The following is an 18761-nucleotide window of genomic DNA, read 5'->3' as shown; positions in this document are numbered from 1 at the left end:
ATGTGACTTTGTTCAAGAGAAGAAAATGGGGCAGGGCCAGCCTCTGTGATTGCTCCTTCCTGACCAAACTGTAGCTTGATGAAAGACCATTTTTTGTTTGACTTTGTACCATTGACTGGGCTGTTTGCAGTTGTTGGATTAGAAAGAAGGGATATGCCTTTTTTAAAGGAGGTAACAGCAAAATAAAATGATATTTTAAAAGTGATTTGGAAGTGTTACCAAGTGATCTTGAACAAAATGTAGAAAGAATTGAATGATATATGTTGTCAGCACTCAGTTATCTCCCAGTGTGCTGTCCCAGCTGCTGATGTTAGTTAGCCCAAACACAGCTCTTGATGAGTGTCACAAAACTGCACCAAAAGACAGATTTAGCTGTCTATAGTCTGGCCACTTTGCTGAGGACAAACACTGAGAATAGTTAAGTACTGTTTGACCTAGATAGCTCTGTGCCTGGCTAGTGCTAGAGGATGTGCTGTGCTCTGACAGCTGGGAACCATGAACAGGGACATGTGGTACCACATGTCTTGGTCAGATGGGTTTCTGTGCACTTGCACGTGCTGGCCCTGCAGGACTCAGCAGCAAAACAAAACTGGTTCAGGCACCTGTGCAGGTCTTTGGAGGGGGGTTGTTCAGTTATAGCACAAAGTAAGAGAGCTGGTGGGGTTTCCTTTTCATTTCCTTGTATTCCTTTAAGCAGTGGAGAATCATCTGTAAGTGCAGGAGATTCCACTGTTATTTTGTTGAAGTTTGCCCAAAGATGAGATACCAGGTAAGAGCACAAGTGCACCTCACAGCCTGAGAGTCAAATGTAATTCAAAGAATTATAAAGGAGCAACTAACAGTATTGTCTGGAAGTGGAGAATTAATAGTGCTGGTAAATAAAAACATACATGTCTCCTTGTGGTTTACCTTAGCCATGTGCTTTTCAATTGGACACTTCAGAGAGGTTTGTCCTACATGTGTAATGGTTTCAGAACCACTTATTAAGGTCTCTTTATTGTTATGGTACTTTCTGCAAGTGGCTGCTGCAAGATTACTTCCACCCTGTATAAATCTGAAGGCTTTATTTTTTGAATCCTTTTCTTAAAGTTATTTTGTATATTTATTCACAACTATATATTTGAAGTTACTTTGTCAATAACAAGACACAGCCAGTAAGGAGTTTTATCTTAAATCTGGCTGACAGGTTGGGCTCAGAGTTGCAGTAAATGGGGTTTCATCAAACTGGCAGTCAGGCACCCAAAGCTCACTTTTAGGTCAGTGCTCTTTAATGTTTTTATAAATGAACTGTACATAGGAGCTGAATGTACATTAAGGAAGTTTACTGATGATGCTAAATTTGGGAAGCTGTGGACTCCCTCTAGGATAGAGAGGCCTTACAGAGACATCTGGATAGGCTACAGAGCTCTGCAGTCCCCGGCTGATGGAAATTAACAGGAGCAAGTGCCAGAAATTCAGAGGAAGTTCAGACTGAACATGAGGAAAAGAGTTTTCACTGGGAGCATGGCTGGAACAGGCTCCCCAGGGCAGTGGTTGCAGCACCAAGCCTGTCAGGGTTCAAGAAGCATCTGGAATATACTCTTAGTCATATGGTTTAATTTTAGGTAGTCCTGCAAGGAGCAGAGACTTGGGCTCAGTCCTTATGGGTCTCTTCCAACTTGAGATATTCTATGATTTTAACTTATGGAAACACAAGCTTCTTGTAACAGCAGCAACATAATATTTATATAGAAGGAAGAATACTCAAAAAAAGAAAAGTAATTTTTAAGACCTTTTTGAAGACTTCTGTAATTCACATTCAGTGAATCACTGCAAAAGGTAATTCAGTGTAATTCATGGATGAGTAAAATACCTAGCTGGATTTTTATGAAGTACTGAGGCATCTACGTCTCCACATTTTCTTTAATAAATGTATTTTTTCAAATCCAGACCCCAGCATCAAGGCAGGAAAGCCCTGATGGTTAAATATAGAAACTTGCAGGATTTTAAGGCGGACAGAAAAAGCGTCCACAGGATGTTCGCTAGGGTGCGCTCGAAGCACATGGCTGTGGATTTTGGGGGCAGGACCGTGGCACTGAGCAGCTGCCACTGGCCCTGAGCAGCCTCGGCCTGTTAAACCTGCTTTTGTCGGGGGATTGGTGTAGGTGGGCTCCAGAGGCGCCTTCCTACATCAGCAGTTCCATAATTCTGTAGCTCATTTATCACGAACAATTTTTGTTTCTTCATATATTCCGAAAATATTAGCTTATTTTCTGTAGAAACAAAGGTGTAAGCACAGAAGGCAACATAAAAGTAAGTGTTGTGAGAGCTCTGAGATGATGTGGTTGATTATGTGCTAGGGCATTAAAATGCTGGAAGTAGTCTTTATAGTTTGAAAACCTGAAAGTACAATTGCACCTCATTCTGAGCCAAAATATTTTTAAATTACTTCCTGACAAGGTGTGAGAAAATAGCATATTTTTCCTGTTGAGAACTACAAGTGAGATGTGTCAGATAGTTTCTGGGTGACCATCGTGTGAGCTTTAGACTTTCTGAAGAAGAGTATTTATGGAGCTACACAAATGTCTTTTGGCAACAGATCTCTGAGTATATCTTTATTTGGGGGATACCTGTATTCACAGTCATTAAGGAATAATCTCTGGGCACTTCAATGTATCACAGTGTGTAAGTGCAATTTTCATAAATCAGAAGCCCACCAAATCAGTTATTTCAAAATTAAGTTCTGGCTTCAGGCAGAAATTTGCCTTTCTCTGATTTTCATATCCAAGTGTGAAGAATTTTGATATATTCCTATTCATATATACAAATCCGTGTTTTTTGTAAGTGTACCTAGAGAGATGTACGCACACCTGCTGTTGTCTGTGGATATGTCTACCACTCACAGCAAGTGACAGAGGTTAGCTAAGAGTGGGCCTTGGGCTGTGTGGTTCCTGATCCGTTCAAGAGACTTTCAGACTATTAACACTTGGTCTGGGTGCCTGCCTGCAGTGTCTGCATTTCCTTGTGCTGGGAGTCAGAAATCTTTACCACCCCATTAGTCCACACACTTCTGGAGGGATGATTGTTCCTGCTGAGAGGAGACAGCAGGGCAGAGCTCTCTGCAGATCTTACACCTCTGTCCTCACAGAGTGGAGATGTGGACCTGCTCCTTCCTCTGGAAGATGCTAGCTCCTTCACCCAAGGCTTAGAAGAAGCAGACTGGTCATCATCCTTTGTCATCATCCCTTTGGAGAGAAAAGAGAATAATTGGTGTGTTTAGAAAAATGATGGGAAGGTGCTGGTGTCTGCATAGCTGTTTTTCAAGGCTTCTGCTTCCATTTCATCGGTAAGTCAGGGGAAGGGCAGAGCCTGAGTTCCATTCCCACTTGTGTGGGCAGTGTGAAGATGGTCAGTCCTTTGAGACTGGGCAAACAAAGATCCCAGTGCATTTTGGCCTGTCCATCTGACAAGGTGTGTGAGCACAGGCAGACAGGACACACAGAGCTCTGCCACAGCCTTTCCTCAAATGTTTGTTCCCCCATCACGTCACGGGGTGTGACAGGATTCATTTCACTTGCAGGCTCTGGTGAAAAATGCATCCCAGGTTAGAAACACAGCAGGCAGTACTGGTGCACTGTGCAGAGGGATGCAAAACAGCAGTGCTGGTTTGTGGCTGTGTCCACAGCAGATGAATGACATCCAAGCTTTGCCCCAAGGTCAAATCAATATATACCCCTAATAATTTAAAATGTACAAATATGCTGTGTGAATACCTACATGTGAGAAATAATTCCATTGCCTGTCCTGGTGGGGTTTCAGATTGGCATGTGTATTTTTTCTCCAAGGTTACAGAAGTTATTTTTGCCTATGCTTACTTCTCAAGGGAAAAAATCTCTTAGGCAAGTCAGAGTATCTTCTGAGTGCTTCTCAATCTTCATTGTGTTTATTCTCACAAAATACACTAAGAAGTTAAAAGAGACTGCATTGGAAAATGAGAGCTGCAGTGGGTAAGGCTCAGATTTTTAAGCATATTTAGATTTTTTTTTGTAAATTGCACCCACTCAGTGAAGATGAGCCATGGAAGTAAACACATCATCGTTTTTAGTGTGTAATTACAGTCCTGCAGGAAATCTGTGATGGACTAGGTACTTGGGCTAACATCCTTTGCTCGTGAAAAGCACAGGCCTCTGCTCACCAATCTTGTAAAAGGATCTCAATCCTACTGCTTTTTTGACTGGTAAATGAAGCAGAAGAGCTTTTGTGGAAAGTGATCTACTTAAGGAAGAGAATGCATTCTGAATTCTGACTACTTGAGTTAGGTTTATATGAGACCTTGGTTTCCCTAAGTACAAAATTTCAGTGCTTTATGCTGTAGCATTGTGATTTCCCAGCCACTTGGGTTTTAGAGAGGAACTCATATACATGTTTAACATCTCCAAAACCAGACCGGGTTTCCATGGTGTGGACCTGAAGTGTCTGGGTGTGTCCTCACCAGAGGAGAGGCTTCCCTGATACATAATTTGTTCTGAGTTGTCAGTCCATCTTGCTGGCCTTCTCCAGCTTTATTGAGATGGTAAAAAAAAAAAAAATTCCAAGTTCATGTCAGATTTTACTCATTGCTCCAGTATGAATACAGTGTCTCAAAAATTCCTTGCCTGGTGGACAAGTTCATTGTCTGAAATGTGAGAAAGCTCATTTCAAATTGCTCCTCCAAGTTTGGCAGAGCAAGGGTCTGGGTTTAAAACTCTTCACACTCTGAAATAATTTGTGAATATATTTCCTGTAGTTTCTTACAGGCCAGGGCTTTCTCTGGTCGTTGAGTGACAGTGATCTTTGGGAAGGCAGTTTTTTTATGTGTGACTTCTTGGAGGCTCTGGAGTCATCAGAAGTTAAAAAAAAAAAAAAAAAAAAAAAAGCACCCAAAAAAACTTTAGGAAACTCCATCCCAAAGTTCTGTTTCTGGGAAGGCAGCACTCTGGCCCCGGGAGCTGGTGCTTGCCAGAAAGCCCTTTGTAAGCTCCTGTCTCAGTCAGACCTCAGGCTCATCCCTGACCTCACTGCTCTGGCTTTGGTAGGGCTAAAAATAGTTCAGTTTAAGAATCTAGTCCTTGAAAACATGACCACAGAAACTAAAGATCACAGTAACCTGAGGGCACTGCTGATAATATTCTGGGTAAGTGAAATCTAATTCTGGTGGGTGGCACAGCAGGTTGCCCCAGTAAGGGCTTGCATGCCTGTTGTGTGTTTTGAGTGTGCCATTCTGTGCCTAGGAGGTCAGGAGTGTTCCTTGAGAGTTTTATGGGGTGATATAATGGAGTTTGTATATTGGCAGAACTTACTGGATCAAAAAGTAAAGATAGTGCATTGCAAGCTGTGAATTAACAATTGCTGCAAACAGTTGGCTGAGGTTGCTGTCACTTTAAGTAGGCAAATAAAGGAATTACAGCCTAATATGCCTGCTGCTGAAAGCCTTGTTTGGAAATTTGCCTGGATAGGATGTTTTAAAAAAAGCCCATACAATCCCTATGTACTTTTAAAAGATTATTTATAGCTTTAAAATTTTTATAAGGTGCAATAATACAAATGTCATATCTCAGAATGTAATACCTGAAGCAATAAATTCTCTGCTCTCTTAAGAGAAAGACAAAACCCTCATGCAGAAGTTTCTGGGCCCTGCCTTGTGCAGCCAGGGAGGTTGCAGGTGCATTGGTGAGTTTAACTGGAGAGGAAAAAGAAAGTATTTCCTGTTTGATATGAAATGAAGTTGGAATTACTAAAAATGGCAAGCAGGCCATCCAAAACTGCAGAGGAATTTACAGATGTGTGTTATTTCAAATAAATTAATTTTGCTCTGGCCAGCATTCAGTCAAGAGTGCACAAAGACTACAAAATTATCCCTAATCTTGTAACTCTGTAAATGTAAGAGACAAATGTATGAGACACACCAACTGAAGTGTCCTCTGGATGTGTATTTTTGTATCATCCTTAATCTGCTCACCTTTCATAGCTGGAACTCAGTTAATAACTTACTAAAAGTAATTTAAATAATGACTTTTAAATAATTACTTTCTTTAAATGGAATGTTTTGATGTAGCTTCACAGAAAAAAAAGTAGATCTGAGACTTAGGACTTCTGTGTTTTGAAAAAACAGATCTGTTTTTCAGGAAAGACTGGTTTTTAAAAAAGATTACAGTTGTCTTGGAAATGTAATTTCTTTGAAATTTGGAGGGAAAGGCATATTGTGCTTGCTGTCAGTCTGGGTTTCACTGGTTTTTCTATTTGGTACATTTTTGGGTTTATTTCTTCTCTTTATATTTTAAAGGCAGTTTTATGGAGGCTGCCAGTGAGGGGTGCTACATGATTACCCCAGAGATGATGGAGCTCCTGAATCTGTGTCCCGCTGCCAGCCAAAAATTATGTTTAAGCATAAAAACAAACCCCCAAGCAAAGGAAAGCTGTGAAAGCCTCACTTTATAAAGCGAACATTAAAGGATTGTCAGGATTTTACTCCTCAGAAGCAGCCAGAATGGAAATCCTCAGGCAGTTTGTACTCTGTGAGAGTGGAGTGGCAGGAAGGATTCAGCAGTGTGGGATGTAGAAGCTGTCTGGCAGGGATGAGGTTTTCATGAGCAACCTGGGGGCAGAGAGGAGAGTGGCTGGGGTGGGTGTGGAAAATCCTGACCATCCCAAGGTGGGGAGTTTGATACAGTATGTTCTAATGCTTGCATGTGGAAGACTCTTGAGGTTTTTCTGTCTCATCTTAGTTGTCAAACACACAAGAGATTATTTTGATTTAAACCAGTTTAACAGTGTATTTCATCGTTGCACATTTTTATTTTCTTTTAATTCTAGACATAACAGTATATCCTTCCTCTTTCATCTCAGCCGCTTGCTCACTAAATCTGGTGAAGGTTCTCAGCCTAAAAGCTGAAAATGTGCATTACCTCGGTCCAAAAGAATGCTCTGTGGTAATATACTCAGGGGTTTGCATCCAAGAAATACCCTTCAAAGAAGAAAGTGCACAGCTGATGTCCCTGTCCTGCTGTGTTGACACTGGAGCTGGAGGCACCTTGGCTCTGTCAGGCACTGTGCAGATGCTCACTGCTTCCTGTGGTGGCTGAGGAGGGTTTGGAAGTAGATCAAAGTAGAGAATAAAAGTGCAGCTATAACCAGGTAAGACAACAGGAAACTCCCTATATAAAAGAAAGAACTTCCATCTGGGATTTCTGATCTGATTTCTTTTGGTGTTGGAGCGGGTGATGTCTGATCCTCTTAAGGAGGGGCAGTAGGACAAGAGTGGTTCTGTTGCAGTGAATATTAGAGACAGTGGAAGAAAAAAGTTCACCAGCTGAGATTCAGCAGTGGCAGGAGTAGTATTTTCTCGTTCTGTCAAAGGCAAGACTTGAGTCCTGGCTCCTACAGAACCTTGAAGAGAAAGCTTTTTCTTCTCCTTTCTGAGCAAAACCCAGAGAAATAAAACACGTAATTTCATTTCGTTGTGCACAAACTGCTCCTCTGGACACAGTGAAACATTTTGTTCTTTGGCACAAGAGGGGCAGTGTGGTCTCAGCACTCATCTGCTCTGTGAAGTTTATCCTTCAGACTGCCAGGGAGGATTTGTTCAGGGCTTGTGTGTTAATGCCTTGGGCATCCTGATGATGCTCTGGGGTGAGCAGGATCTGGGCTGGGCAGCAAGGAACCCTGCTCATGCCAGGTGCTCTGCAGCACACCTGAGCCTCAGCCGTGCTTGTGGCTGGAGGAGCATCTTCAGAGCCTGATGGAGCTGGTCTGTCCTCACTCAGAGAGAAATGAGGGCTGTCACTGCCTCTCTGCCCTTCAGATAAATGCTCCAATGGCTCAGCAATGGTGGTAGCAGGGAACGGGCTGATTTTCAAAGGATGCTTTTACTTTGGGGCTAATTTTCAAAGCATTTGGGGATTAAACCTGAGCCTTTTAGCAAAGAGAAAAATAACCTGTGTCTCTTTCTCTGTTGGTTCCCATTCCAGCACCAGCTTGCTTTTTCTTTCCGTGCTTCTCTGTGATTTCTTTTGTAGGTCATAAGGGTCTTATCCCCTTGCCTTAGAGTCTGCAGCCTGCCAGGGAGCTGCTGGCAGCAGGGCTGATGCAGCTGTACAATCTGCCCTGGAGGGATGGGCCTCTTCCCGGGGAATGCACTGCAGGCTCTTGGTGATTAACTGCAAGCTTTTGCTTCATGTAATGCAAATGCAGCACGGACATGAAGTAACATTTGCCTTTTGCAAAAGTTCTGAACATAAGAGTTTGCTGAGTCCTGCTTGGGAGGGTTTGCTCATTATCAAACCAGCACTGTTTTAGGCCCTGCTGCTCAGTCTGTCACATCTGCAGCACAGGACTGTGTGCCATGGCACCCAGAGGAGAGCAGCAGGAGGGAGGAAGCTCTGCAGTGCTGGTGGCACCTTTCTGGGGACAAGTGCCCTGATGAGGCTGCCTGTGGCCCCCTGCTCCATGGTTCTTAGCAAGGCAGATGCTCTTGCCCAGGGGCAGGGAAGGATTTCTTCATCCTTCCCTGCAGACAGTGCTATCCCAGGATTGACTGTGAGGAAATTAAATGTGGATCTCAATGTCCTTAAAACTGCAATATGACCCCAGCTTTCAGTGCTATGTAATTCCCACTGTGAAAAGCTCTTCCAGACTCCTGTTTGGTCTCTTTCACACGTGCACATGCTCATTCTTCACCTCTTGCTTTGTAGGCATATATTAACCTTTGCTTTCTGAGTGCCTCTTCCATGAAATGTCTCGGGGTCTGATTATTTTCCTCAGGAATATTGGCTTGCACCTTCTCAGTATTATTTTTATCTTTTGACTGTGCAGGATTTGTAAAGTTTTCAGGTCCTGTTGTATCATTTCTCTGTGCTTGTGGCTGTAACACCTCTGGCTCCATACTGGCTCCAAGTGCAACATGCTCTTTCCTATAAACACTAAGGAGAAGACATCAGCTTGACATCAGCTCAGATCCAGTAGAGCTGTCTACCCATTGCATCAGGGTTCCAGGCCTTTGCTGGTGCTTGAGATTCCAGACTATTTGTATGGCACTGTATTTATTTAGTGGCATGGCAGCAGCTCAGCCAGGGGCACTTGCCAAAAAACCTCAGTGGTTAAAACTTTAAAGTGGAAGAAGATGTAGTATGGAGAGAGAGGGGATGAACGTGGGATTTAAACCTTCTTCCCTGCTCTTCCCTGGCTGAGGTCACTTGGTTAGTTCAGTCTAGTGAAAGGAGACTGAGGGGAGAGCTCACAGCTTCCTGCAGCATGTCCATAAGGGGAAGCAGAGGGGGAGGCATTGATCTTTTCTCTCTGGTGGCAGTGACAGGACTGGAGGGAATGGCCTGAAATTGTATCAGGGGAGGTTTAGGATGGATATTAGAAAAAGGTTCTTCACCCAGAGGGTGATTGGGTGCTGGAACAGGCTCTCCAGGGAAGTGGTCACAGCACCAAGCCTGACAGAGTTCAAGGAGCCCTTGGTCAACACTCTTAGCACATGGTGTCATTCTTGGGCTGTCCTGTGCAGGGCCAGGAGGTGGATTTGATGATTCCTATGGGTCTCTTCCAACTCAAGATATTTTATGATTCTGTGATCCACATGGAGGACCCTGGGATCTCTGTTCATGTTTAGTTCTGAAACAAGGGCATTTCCCTGTGGCTAGGAATGCTAGAAAATAATCTTTCTGGGCCTAATATGAACACCTATCAAAGACTCAATTTCTGTCATTTTGTAAGACATGGGATCAGTATGGTAATTGCTGTCTCAGGGCTGGAGCTCCCTTTAGGCTTGCACAAAAATTGAGTAGGTGATAAAAGCCAGGGCTGTGGGCAGTTTTACATGGGTGAACATCCATTGCTTCAGAGGTAAAGCACTTTGCACTGGATGCATAAAATATGATAATTCCCCAAATGGCAGATTAGAGTAGGCAGAGCACTTATTTAATGTTTTTCTACCCTTATATTTTCACAAGAGCTGGATAAAAACATTATCAGCCAGGAGGTCTTCTGTGTTTGTTTCTGGTGTTTCAGTCTGCTTTGTGTCTGCACAGGCGTCACGTGATCTTCCATAAGGGTTGGACTTGCAGTGACTTTGGGACCACAAGGGATGGGGGATAGAAATGTGCTGGACAGGAGGAAGGAAAAAGCCAATGGTGCAGAAGCAGAGCACAGCAGGACCCACCAGTGGCTGAAGAATAACCATGGGCTTGCTTGCAGAGCTTGTTGGGGCTCTGGATCCGGTGGCAGAGGGTGCCCTCTGCACAGCCCCACAGCTGGCACTCGTGGTTCTGTGGTTGCCAGTGCTCTTGGGCCAGAGCTGCCCCCTCACTGGGCATCCCAGCCAGCCCTGCCAGCCCCTCCATTTCCCCCTGTGTCCCCCAGCTCCTGCTGAGCCCAGGCTAAACCCAAGAAAAGCATGAAAAAGCATGGGGTGGCCTCAGCCAGGGTCAGGCATAGCCATGGCAGAGGCTGATCTGAGCTCACATCTCTGTGCCTGTGTTGGAAAGACTTTGTAAATATTTGGAAAAAGGAAAAGAGAAGGAGAAAATATGAATTTGACACACTTAAAAAATTGAACTATATAGAATTAGGTCACAGAATGTATTAATTTAAAGACATAAGAAATACTTTAATAAATGCAAAGCAATGTTGTAACTGATCAGCTTCTGAAAACCTGAGGTAAAAACTGAGTTATACTTATTAGGGTACAATGGAGGTTTAAGTGAGACATGAAAGAGATATGTTCTGACTAATATATTGCATTTGCTGTAATTTTAATAAGTCTGGGGCATGCCTGGCACTGTGCCTTCCTTCACTTTACTGCTGCATCATAGGAACACTTGATGCTGTCAGCAGAGGGAAACGAGCAGGCACCAAGAGTGGATTTTCAAATGCATATTATCATAGTTTGGCCCAAGGAAAAGTGATGGCTTAAAGGAGCTAAAATCAAAGCTGGAGCTCTTAGAAACATCATTTTAGGGTCTCCTCGACCCACTTCTGGTTGTGCACAAGCCACTAGAAAAGCCTGAACTGCCACACTACCTCCTGTACGATGACAGAGGGACTCAGTGAGAAAACAAAGAAAAAACTGTAATCTCCATCAAGCCATAATGAAACTAAATTTTGCCTTAACTGTGTTCAGTTCTGCTGCTGCTGCTGCTGTCACATGCCAGAGGCTTTTGTTCCTAATTGAAAATGATAGCTCCCTGGGTGCTGGGGAGGCATGTGGCAGCCTTTTATTGCCGTGTGGATTATGTGCCCGCTATATTTTACACACTGCCTGGAGAAATGCGGCAGATTTTATTGATAGGAGCGACCGTCCCTCATCATGTTTTTTTCTTCTCCATTGCATTCTTGGTGCAGCTCATTTCCAATTTTATTAACATCTGGGATGTGGTAGGAAGGCTTCAGTACAAAAATTAGCAGAGGCCTCAGGAAAAAAAATCCCCAGTGCTTGGATTACAGAGACACACACAAGTATAATTCTGATATTTCAGTAAAATATAACAGGGAAAAATCCCCTGAATTTTTTGATCACAAAAAAGTTAAAGAAATTTAATTTGTCCTCAAAAAGGTTAATTTAGTCTATCAAACCAAGGAGATTAATGAAAGTGTAAAAAGGAATATAGTTTAGAAACTAAGCTTCAGAAAGCAAGATAAGGCTAATGACAAAATAAATCACTTTATAACCTTCTACCAAGAGTAGCTCATGACTAATGAGGTACTGGGTGGGTGTCCCTTTCTGAGCTGTGCTCCTGCCCCTGCAAGGGTGGAGCAGCAGCTCCCTTGTCCCACCATCACCCAGCGAGTTTGCAGATTTGCATCCTGCTAGGGCTGTGCTGAACAGGGGGGACACAGTGCTGGGCATCACCAGCTGTGGGCTACAGGGCTGTGAGACCAGCCTGCCCTGCTGCAGGACCAGCCTGCCCTGCTGCAGGACCATCCTGCCCTCCTGCAGAACCAGCCTGCCCTCCTGCAGAACCAGCCTGCCCTGCTGCAGAACCAGCCTGCCCTGCTGCAGAACCAGCCTGCCCCACTGCAGGACCAGCCTGCCCCACTGCAGGACCAGCCTGCCCTGCTGCAGGACCAGCCTGCTCTGCTGCAGGACCATCCTGCCCTGCTGCAGGACCAGCCTGCCCCACTGCAGGACCATCCTGCCCCGCTGCAGAACCAGCCTGCCCTGCTGCAGGACCATCCTGCCCTGCTGCAGGACCATCCTGCCCCGCTGCAGGACCATCCTGCCCTGCTGCAGAACCAGCCTGCCCTGCTGCAGGACCATCCTGCCCTGCTGCAGGACCATCCTGCCCCGCTGCAGGACCAGCCTGCCCCACTGCAGGACCAGCCTGCCCTCCTGCAGAACCAGCCTGCCCTGCTGCAGGACCATCCTGCCCTGCTGCAGGACCAGCCTGCCCTGCTGCAGGACCAGCCTGCCCTGCTGCAGGACCATCCTGCTCTGCTGCAGGACCAGCCTGCCCCACTGCAGGACCATCCTGCCCTCCTGCAGGACCAGCCTGCCCTGCTGCCAGCCTCACCAGCACTGAAACCAGCAGGACACTTCAGTAGAGGAGTTCCAGAGTGCAGTTTCCTCTCCTCACTGCTGAGAAGAGCAGCATGATAAAAGCTTCTCTGCGTCTGTGTGAACCTGATGCAGGTTCATAATCAGGTGAGAAAATTGGCTGACCTGGGGAGCTTCTTCTCAAGCTACAGCCATGCCAGCAGTGGCCCTTGCCTGCGCCCACCGTAAAGCCCAGAGGGGGTTTGGATACCCACATTTAGCAGTCCTGATTTTGCCCTGAGCCCCCAGGGTTTAGCAGCAGTGATGGCTGTGCCTGGGCTGTGGGTGCCAGCAGGTTGGTGTCTGACCCAGCACTGCCCGGGGCTCTCAAACACTGACCTGACCTGGCCTGCACTCTGCTGCTGCCCCAGCTGGCACAGGGAGGGGGCCAAATTATTGATAGATGAGCCCCCTCCCAGCACTCCTGGGTAATTGCTGTGGGCTGCTTCATTCCCTTCCTGCTTGTGCTGAACCTCAGGAGTTGCCTGGCAGTGCACAAGGGGTGGTGGGAGGTGCTGCCCCACCAGCTGCTGGAGTATCCAGCCATGTGTAGTAAGGTGGCTTTGCTTCAGGCACCAGCCAGTGTTGAGGCAGTGATGTGATTTTCCATATCCTTGGGACAACCTCCTGAGCTGCTGGCTCCCCTCCCAGCACAGTGTCTGCCCCCCAGGATGGGGAATGTGGAGGCTGGGAGGTGCCTCAGGGCACTCGCTGGCTCTCTGCTCCATGTGAATAACCAGACACTGCCACACCTGATCCTCCCCACCCCAGTTACTCTCCCTGGCTTTCTTGTGCTCCCCTCTCTCAGCTAATTTAGACAAAGCAAAGCAGTGCTTTTAACATACTGTCTTGGGCAAAATCTAGCATTAATTTGGTATGAGTTTGCAGAGCAGTTTACTGTCCTATGGTCAGGGTAAATGGATGGAGGTACAATATAACAGCTGCTCTGCATGTTAAGCCATGGGAAATGCTCAAGAATGCATTTTACTGCCTTTAAATCTGAATGAGCGCTGCTCTATTTAATTAAGGGCTCTTCTGTGAGGACTGGAGAATTAAAGGAAGGGGGGACTTCATTTTTTGCTTCAGTTTCCTTTTAAAGTACCTGTTTCAGAGTCCTCTGGCATTATTAGAAAGTTTGGGCATTGCATGATTTCTGTAATGCATCCTATTGCTGCATCTCCAAACTGGTGGAAGGTCATCAGAGGAAATTCAGAAGCTGCCAGAATGGCCATGCCCTTCAGACCAGGGTGTCACAGCTCAGACCTCAGGGTGGTTTTCCTCAACCTCCTGGTGTTGCTTTACAGCTGACATCTGAAACTGTTCCAGTGCACCCCATGCTGTAGCTGCAAACACGGCTTAAATGGACCAGTTTAAATGACATCAATCAAGATGGCATGCAGCTCAGCAAGAACACCTGGCTCTTTTCTGGTGCTGAAGGAGTGATGGTGATATGCAGAAAGAGATGTGTATGTAAATGCATATGTACATGTGTGTGGTTTATGTGTTACATATATGTATTTATCACAGTAGTGAAGGCAAAGCTCACAGAATGTTCACAGAATAACCTGAGTTGGAAGGGACCCTAAGGATCATCGAGTCCAGCTGCAGGCCCTGCACAGGACACCCCAAGAGCCACACCCTGTGTTCAGCTTGAGGAGCAATAACCACCATCTGGAGCAATATCCCTCATCTCAGCCACTCCCAGGAGCTGCAGGTTGTCAGCCACGTCATCCAAGCCTTTGGAAAATCACCTGCTGTGTTTTCCACGAGCAGTAAGTTAAACAGGTGTTCTAAAATTGGTCGAATTTGTGAAACTGCCTGTGGTCCTTCTTCTCCCATGGTTCAGTGAGTCCCTTTCAAGGGATGCCCTGGCTGGTCCCTAAATGTCTCCATCACAGAGGCAGTGGGTGAAACCAAAATCCCTCTCCTGAATAGGGCTACAATCACTACTCACTGATTTCCCTTTCTACAAATCTAGATTATCGTGGCCTTTCCAGTGGTATCCACTTACATTCAAATGTGCTTTTACTCATAGATTAGTGTGAGTTATTTGGCTGGTCTACACCAAGTGGTCTACAGGCCCAACAATTTATCCACACACAACTTGTGTCACTTTCACAGATCTATTGCTTTTTTCCTGCCTTGCAGAGATTCATGCTCATTTTTCTGTATGAGACATATTTAAATGGGAAAATAAAAATGACACATTAATCCTTTCCTTCCTTTGCCTCCCAGATGAGCAAAACTCTTGGAGTAAACTCAAGCCTGCTTCTTAATTTATGGAGAAATGCAGAAGTCTAAATCAAGCTCCGAGAAGATTAGATTACAAACTTGGAGTGGAAAAACTTTAAGGAGAGCAGTTCTGCAAGCTGTTGAAAGCTTCAAGTTATTGACGGCCCCAAGCTGCCGTGGATACCTCTTCCCTCCCAGGACAAGAATAAAGAAAACTGTTTCCCTGTGGAAAATGCCACAGGGCACAGCTGCCAGCATGGCAGGGCTGCAGATGCCAGCCTGGCACGCTGTCCCCGTGGCACGGTGCTCCGGTAGTGCGGAGTGTTGGGCAGGAGCGCTGTGCTGAGCACGTCTGAGAGCTTGGACTTCTGCACTGACTTTTTTTCTCAACAAACTGGCACAAAAGCTGCTGCACATCCAGCGTGGGGCATCCAGCATGAGAAGTAGCCCCAGCACATGGTGGTGTCTCGGGAAGCAGCTGGTCCTGGTTGCATTTCACATTTCCAGCTGTGTCCTGTAACCGTTCCTGGGTGGGAGCATTGGAGATACCTGCGCAGTGCTGCCGTGGATAAACCTGGTAATCTGACAAGAGAAACAGGCCACGAGTGCAGCAAATGTTTTCCTGCCTCTTCAAGGCACAGCAGTGTGTTTCATCAGAGGAGAACAAGCTGGGAGCAATAGATATAACAGGATTAAAATGATGGCTGCTCTGTCATTTTCCACGCTAACCTGGGTGCCTGAGAATTGCTGAAATATGGTTGAAATGCCGCCATGATGCATCTTGTTTAAAAAGTGATTTGTTAAAAGAAAATCCAAGCCAAATAACTGAATCTGCTCCATTAAAATAAAATGTAAACACTAGCCCCATGGTTTAACCATCACGCTTTTTGATAGCCTTTAGGAATTGAAAGGCAATTCTCTCCCCTCCTCTGCATTATTATATAACCTCATCAGAAGATAAACAGCCTCCTTACCCCCAAACACTTTGCAATTTGCATTTAGATTGTTTGATGCCAATGTTCAGGATAAGATACTTCCTAGCTCTGTCAAACTAAACCTGATTGTCATTTAGCAGAGTGGCAGTCAATTTATGTTTCCATTAACGCAGATCCCAGACAATTATCTGGGGAGAGGAGAGGGAAAAACCTTAACAAATTGCCCTGCTGTCTTCAAGGCTGATTTTCCAGTGGGCAGCTGTAGGGCAAATTTGACACACCCAGGAGGAGGAGAAAGGGAATGCCTTTCTGCTGTTGCCGGGGGGAAAGGTGTGGGGGTGGCTCCCAGACCCCTTGGCTGTGCAGCATCACACGTGAGAGCCAAGTGCCTCATGGAGGCTGCAGGGATGTGGGGCAGGGTGACCAGCCCTGGGCCAGGATGTGTCAGTCTTTGACTCCAGGCTGATTCAGTGGCAAAGCCAGGGCTCCCTGTGGGTTTCCTCAGGCATGTGTCCACTTAGCAGCTGGAGATGTGCTGTCAGACACTGCCCTGTCTCCAGAGTCCTGTGCCAGTGCCAGCCTTGGGGACCCTGGCCCCCGTAGTCCTCCTTGGCCAGGTGGGATGGCAGAGGACATGCCCCCCCTGGCAATGGGATTGCCCTGCACTCCTGCCACACTCACCCCACAGCTGCACTCCTGGGCCAGTGAGGGGTTGCACACACTGGCATGACTGACAGCAGCTCTGCCAAGCTCTGCCAAGAGGCAGAATACAAATGTAATGTGCTTTCCTTCTCTGACAGTAAGTTAGAGACAGTTCTCCCTTCCTCCCTGTCTTAATGACTTCATTTTCCCTCTGCCCCCTTACTTAGCTGTGCCCCATCACTCCTGTGTTCCCCACGAGGATTCCAACCCCTCCACCAAAGGCAGCTCCCCATGGCTCCCCCCTGTTGTTTGCTGGAGCTCAGCACCGATGGCATTGACCAACTCAAGGTTTCCCCAGGCCAGGCATTTCCCCCAAGGATGTTCACCCTTAACTAAGCCAGTCCTGTCCTTTCCAGTGCCCTTTCTGAGAGGGGTGGGCAGGTAGCACTGGTGCAGCCCCTCTCCCTGGCAACACTCCTTGCTCATGGGCTTTTCTGCACACACACGTGTGTGTCACACAGGAGGTCACAGAGCTCAGAGTCCTGTGTGCAGGACTATTCCTGTTGCCTTTGCAAAAGCACTGCATTGCATCTTGGCTGGTGCAAAAGTGCCATTTGTGTTGGAAACAGCTTTTGTGACTCCCTGGCCAAGTCAGCAGGATGCAGGCTGTCTTTCCCTGGAGCTGCTAGGGTCTCCATAGGGAGCAAAGAAGAGACCCAAGTAGAGGTGGGCTCACCTGCAGTGGAGATGTACTGTAAATGTGGGAGACTCACACAGGCTGTCAGGCACGGGCTGCAAGGGGACCACCTTGGTACAAGCCCTTCAGTGTTCTGGCTTGTGGCCCCTTTGTGGCACCATGGGGCAGGTGGTGCTACTCAGTGGCTGAGAAAAATCAAGTGGTTTTCTGAAGGGAGGACAGACACCATGCCCCAGTGATTGGAAATACATCTGTGACCACTTGGAAAGTTATTTTTGCTACATGAAAGGCTGGGGCGCGAGGACAGGGCTTTCTCCAGACTGCAGCACCTCTTGGCTTTCCTTCCAGTACAGCTCATTTATTTGGTTTGGCACCAACTAACCGAGCCATGTAGCTGCCAGGTTCACCATGTATAAGGAGCTGCTGATGTCAGGAAGAGCTTTTGGCTGCAGGAAAGCCCTGCAGATGTTGTCCAGGTGGTTCTGCTCTCCATGAGCATTTAGAAACAGTCAAACTGTGTAACAATTTTACAATGATTATTTTTCTTTCAAAACATGGCCTAAATTTCTGTCAGGCACTGGAGCAGAAGCACACGGTGACACGCAGTAGGACGGCTGTGTGAGGTGTGTGGTGTGTGCTGGCAGCAGGGCACAGAGAGATGCCAGAGGAACAGGACTGGCAGAGTGTGGAGGGGGCTGGCACGCCAGACCAGCTCAGAAGTAGCTGGCAGGCTCCTCTGTGCAGCGTTTTGCACCATGCTGCTTGTCAGCCAGCCAGCAAGGCTTAGCACAGGGAGAAGTGCTGCCTGCCCACATTTAAATTTGAGTGGTTCCCACATTTCAGAATTTTGACTCAGGATCCAGCTGGGGCAAAAAGAGACTCGTGTCACCTCCCATGCAGATGACCTGGTGAGTTAGCTGTGCCTCACTCATCCCTGCCCTATGTGCTCCCTAACTGCAAAGAATCACCACCTGTGTGTGGGTGACTTTTCCAGTGGTGTCTGTCAGCCAAATCAAGGCAAACACATCCAGACCCACTTATTGACTCATGTTCTCCCTTCAGATGTTCTGCACTGTGCTGCTGAATAGCAATCTCAGGCCTTGTCCAAAACCAGGCTTACCCCTCTCACCTGAGTTAGGGGGCATTCAGTTGCCCAGGGTGCAACCTGCTCCTTCCCTCTCTTGCAGTTCCTTGGCTGGACACTCCCTAGAGGACACATGGACCCCGATAGTACCATGCCCAAGCCTACCCAGGGCATGAGGAAAGGGGTTTTCCTCGGCCTACAAACCTGCTCAAGCCACCGGGTGCCCCTGAAGCCCATTAACACTATTAGAGGCTGCTCTTTTCCTTGCCAGTTTTCTGCTTCCACATCCCCTCCCAGCCTCTCTGCCACAGCCTGACCCTTGCCACCTTGCTGCCTCTTCCTGGCCTGTACCCACTCTCTTTCTCTGGACCTACACACCTCTTCTCCACAGGTACGTTGTTAACTTCTCAAGATTTTAAAGAAATCCCAGTTGTGTTAAAAGAAGAACCATTCCTGTTCAGGCATTTCTTACCCCTAACAGGTTTTTATTTATGTGGGAATTACTACAGGGTTTGCAGACCAGTCTTCCCTATTTTCTTTGCAAACCTCTGAGCCAGTTACACTGCTTGCTCACCTTGTTGTCAATAGAGAGAGAAACCTCAGTCAAGTTGCCTTAAT

This window comes from Ammospiza nelsoni, chromosome 2 (assembly GCF_027579445.1).
Source record: "Ammospiza nelsoni isolate bAmmNel1 chromosome 2, bAmmNel1.pri, whole genome shotgun sequence".
Classification (NCBI taxonomy): domain Eukaryota; kingdom Metazoa; phylum Chordata; class Aves; order Passeriformes; family Passerellidae; genus Ammospiza; species Ammospiza nelsoni.
This window is presented reverse-complemented; position numbering follows the sequence as displayed.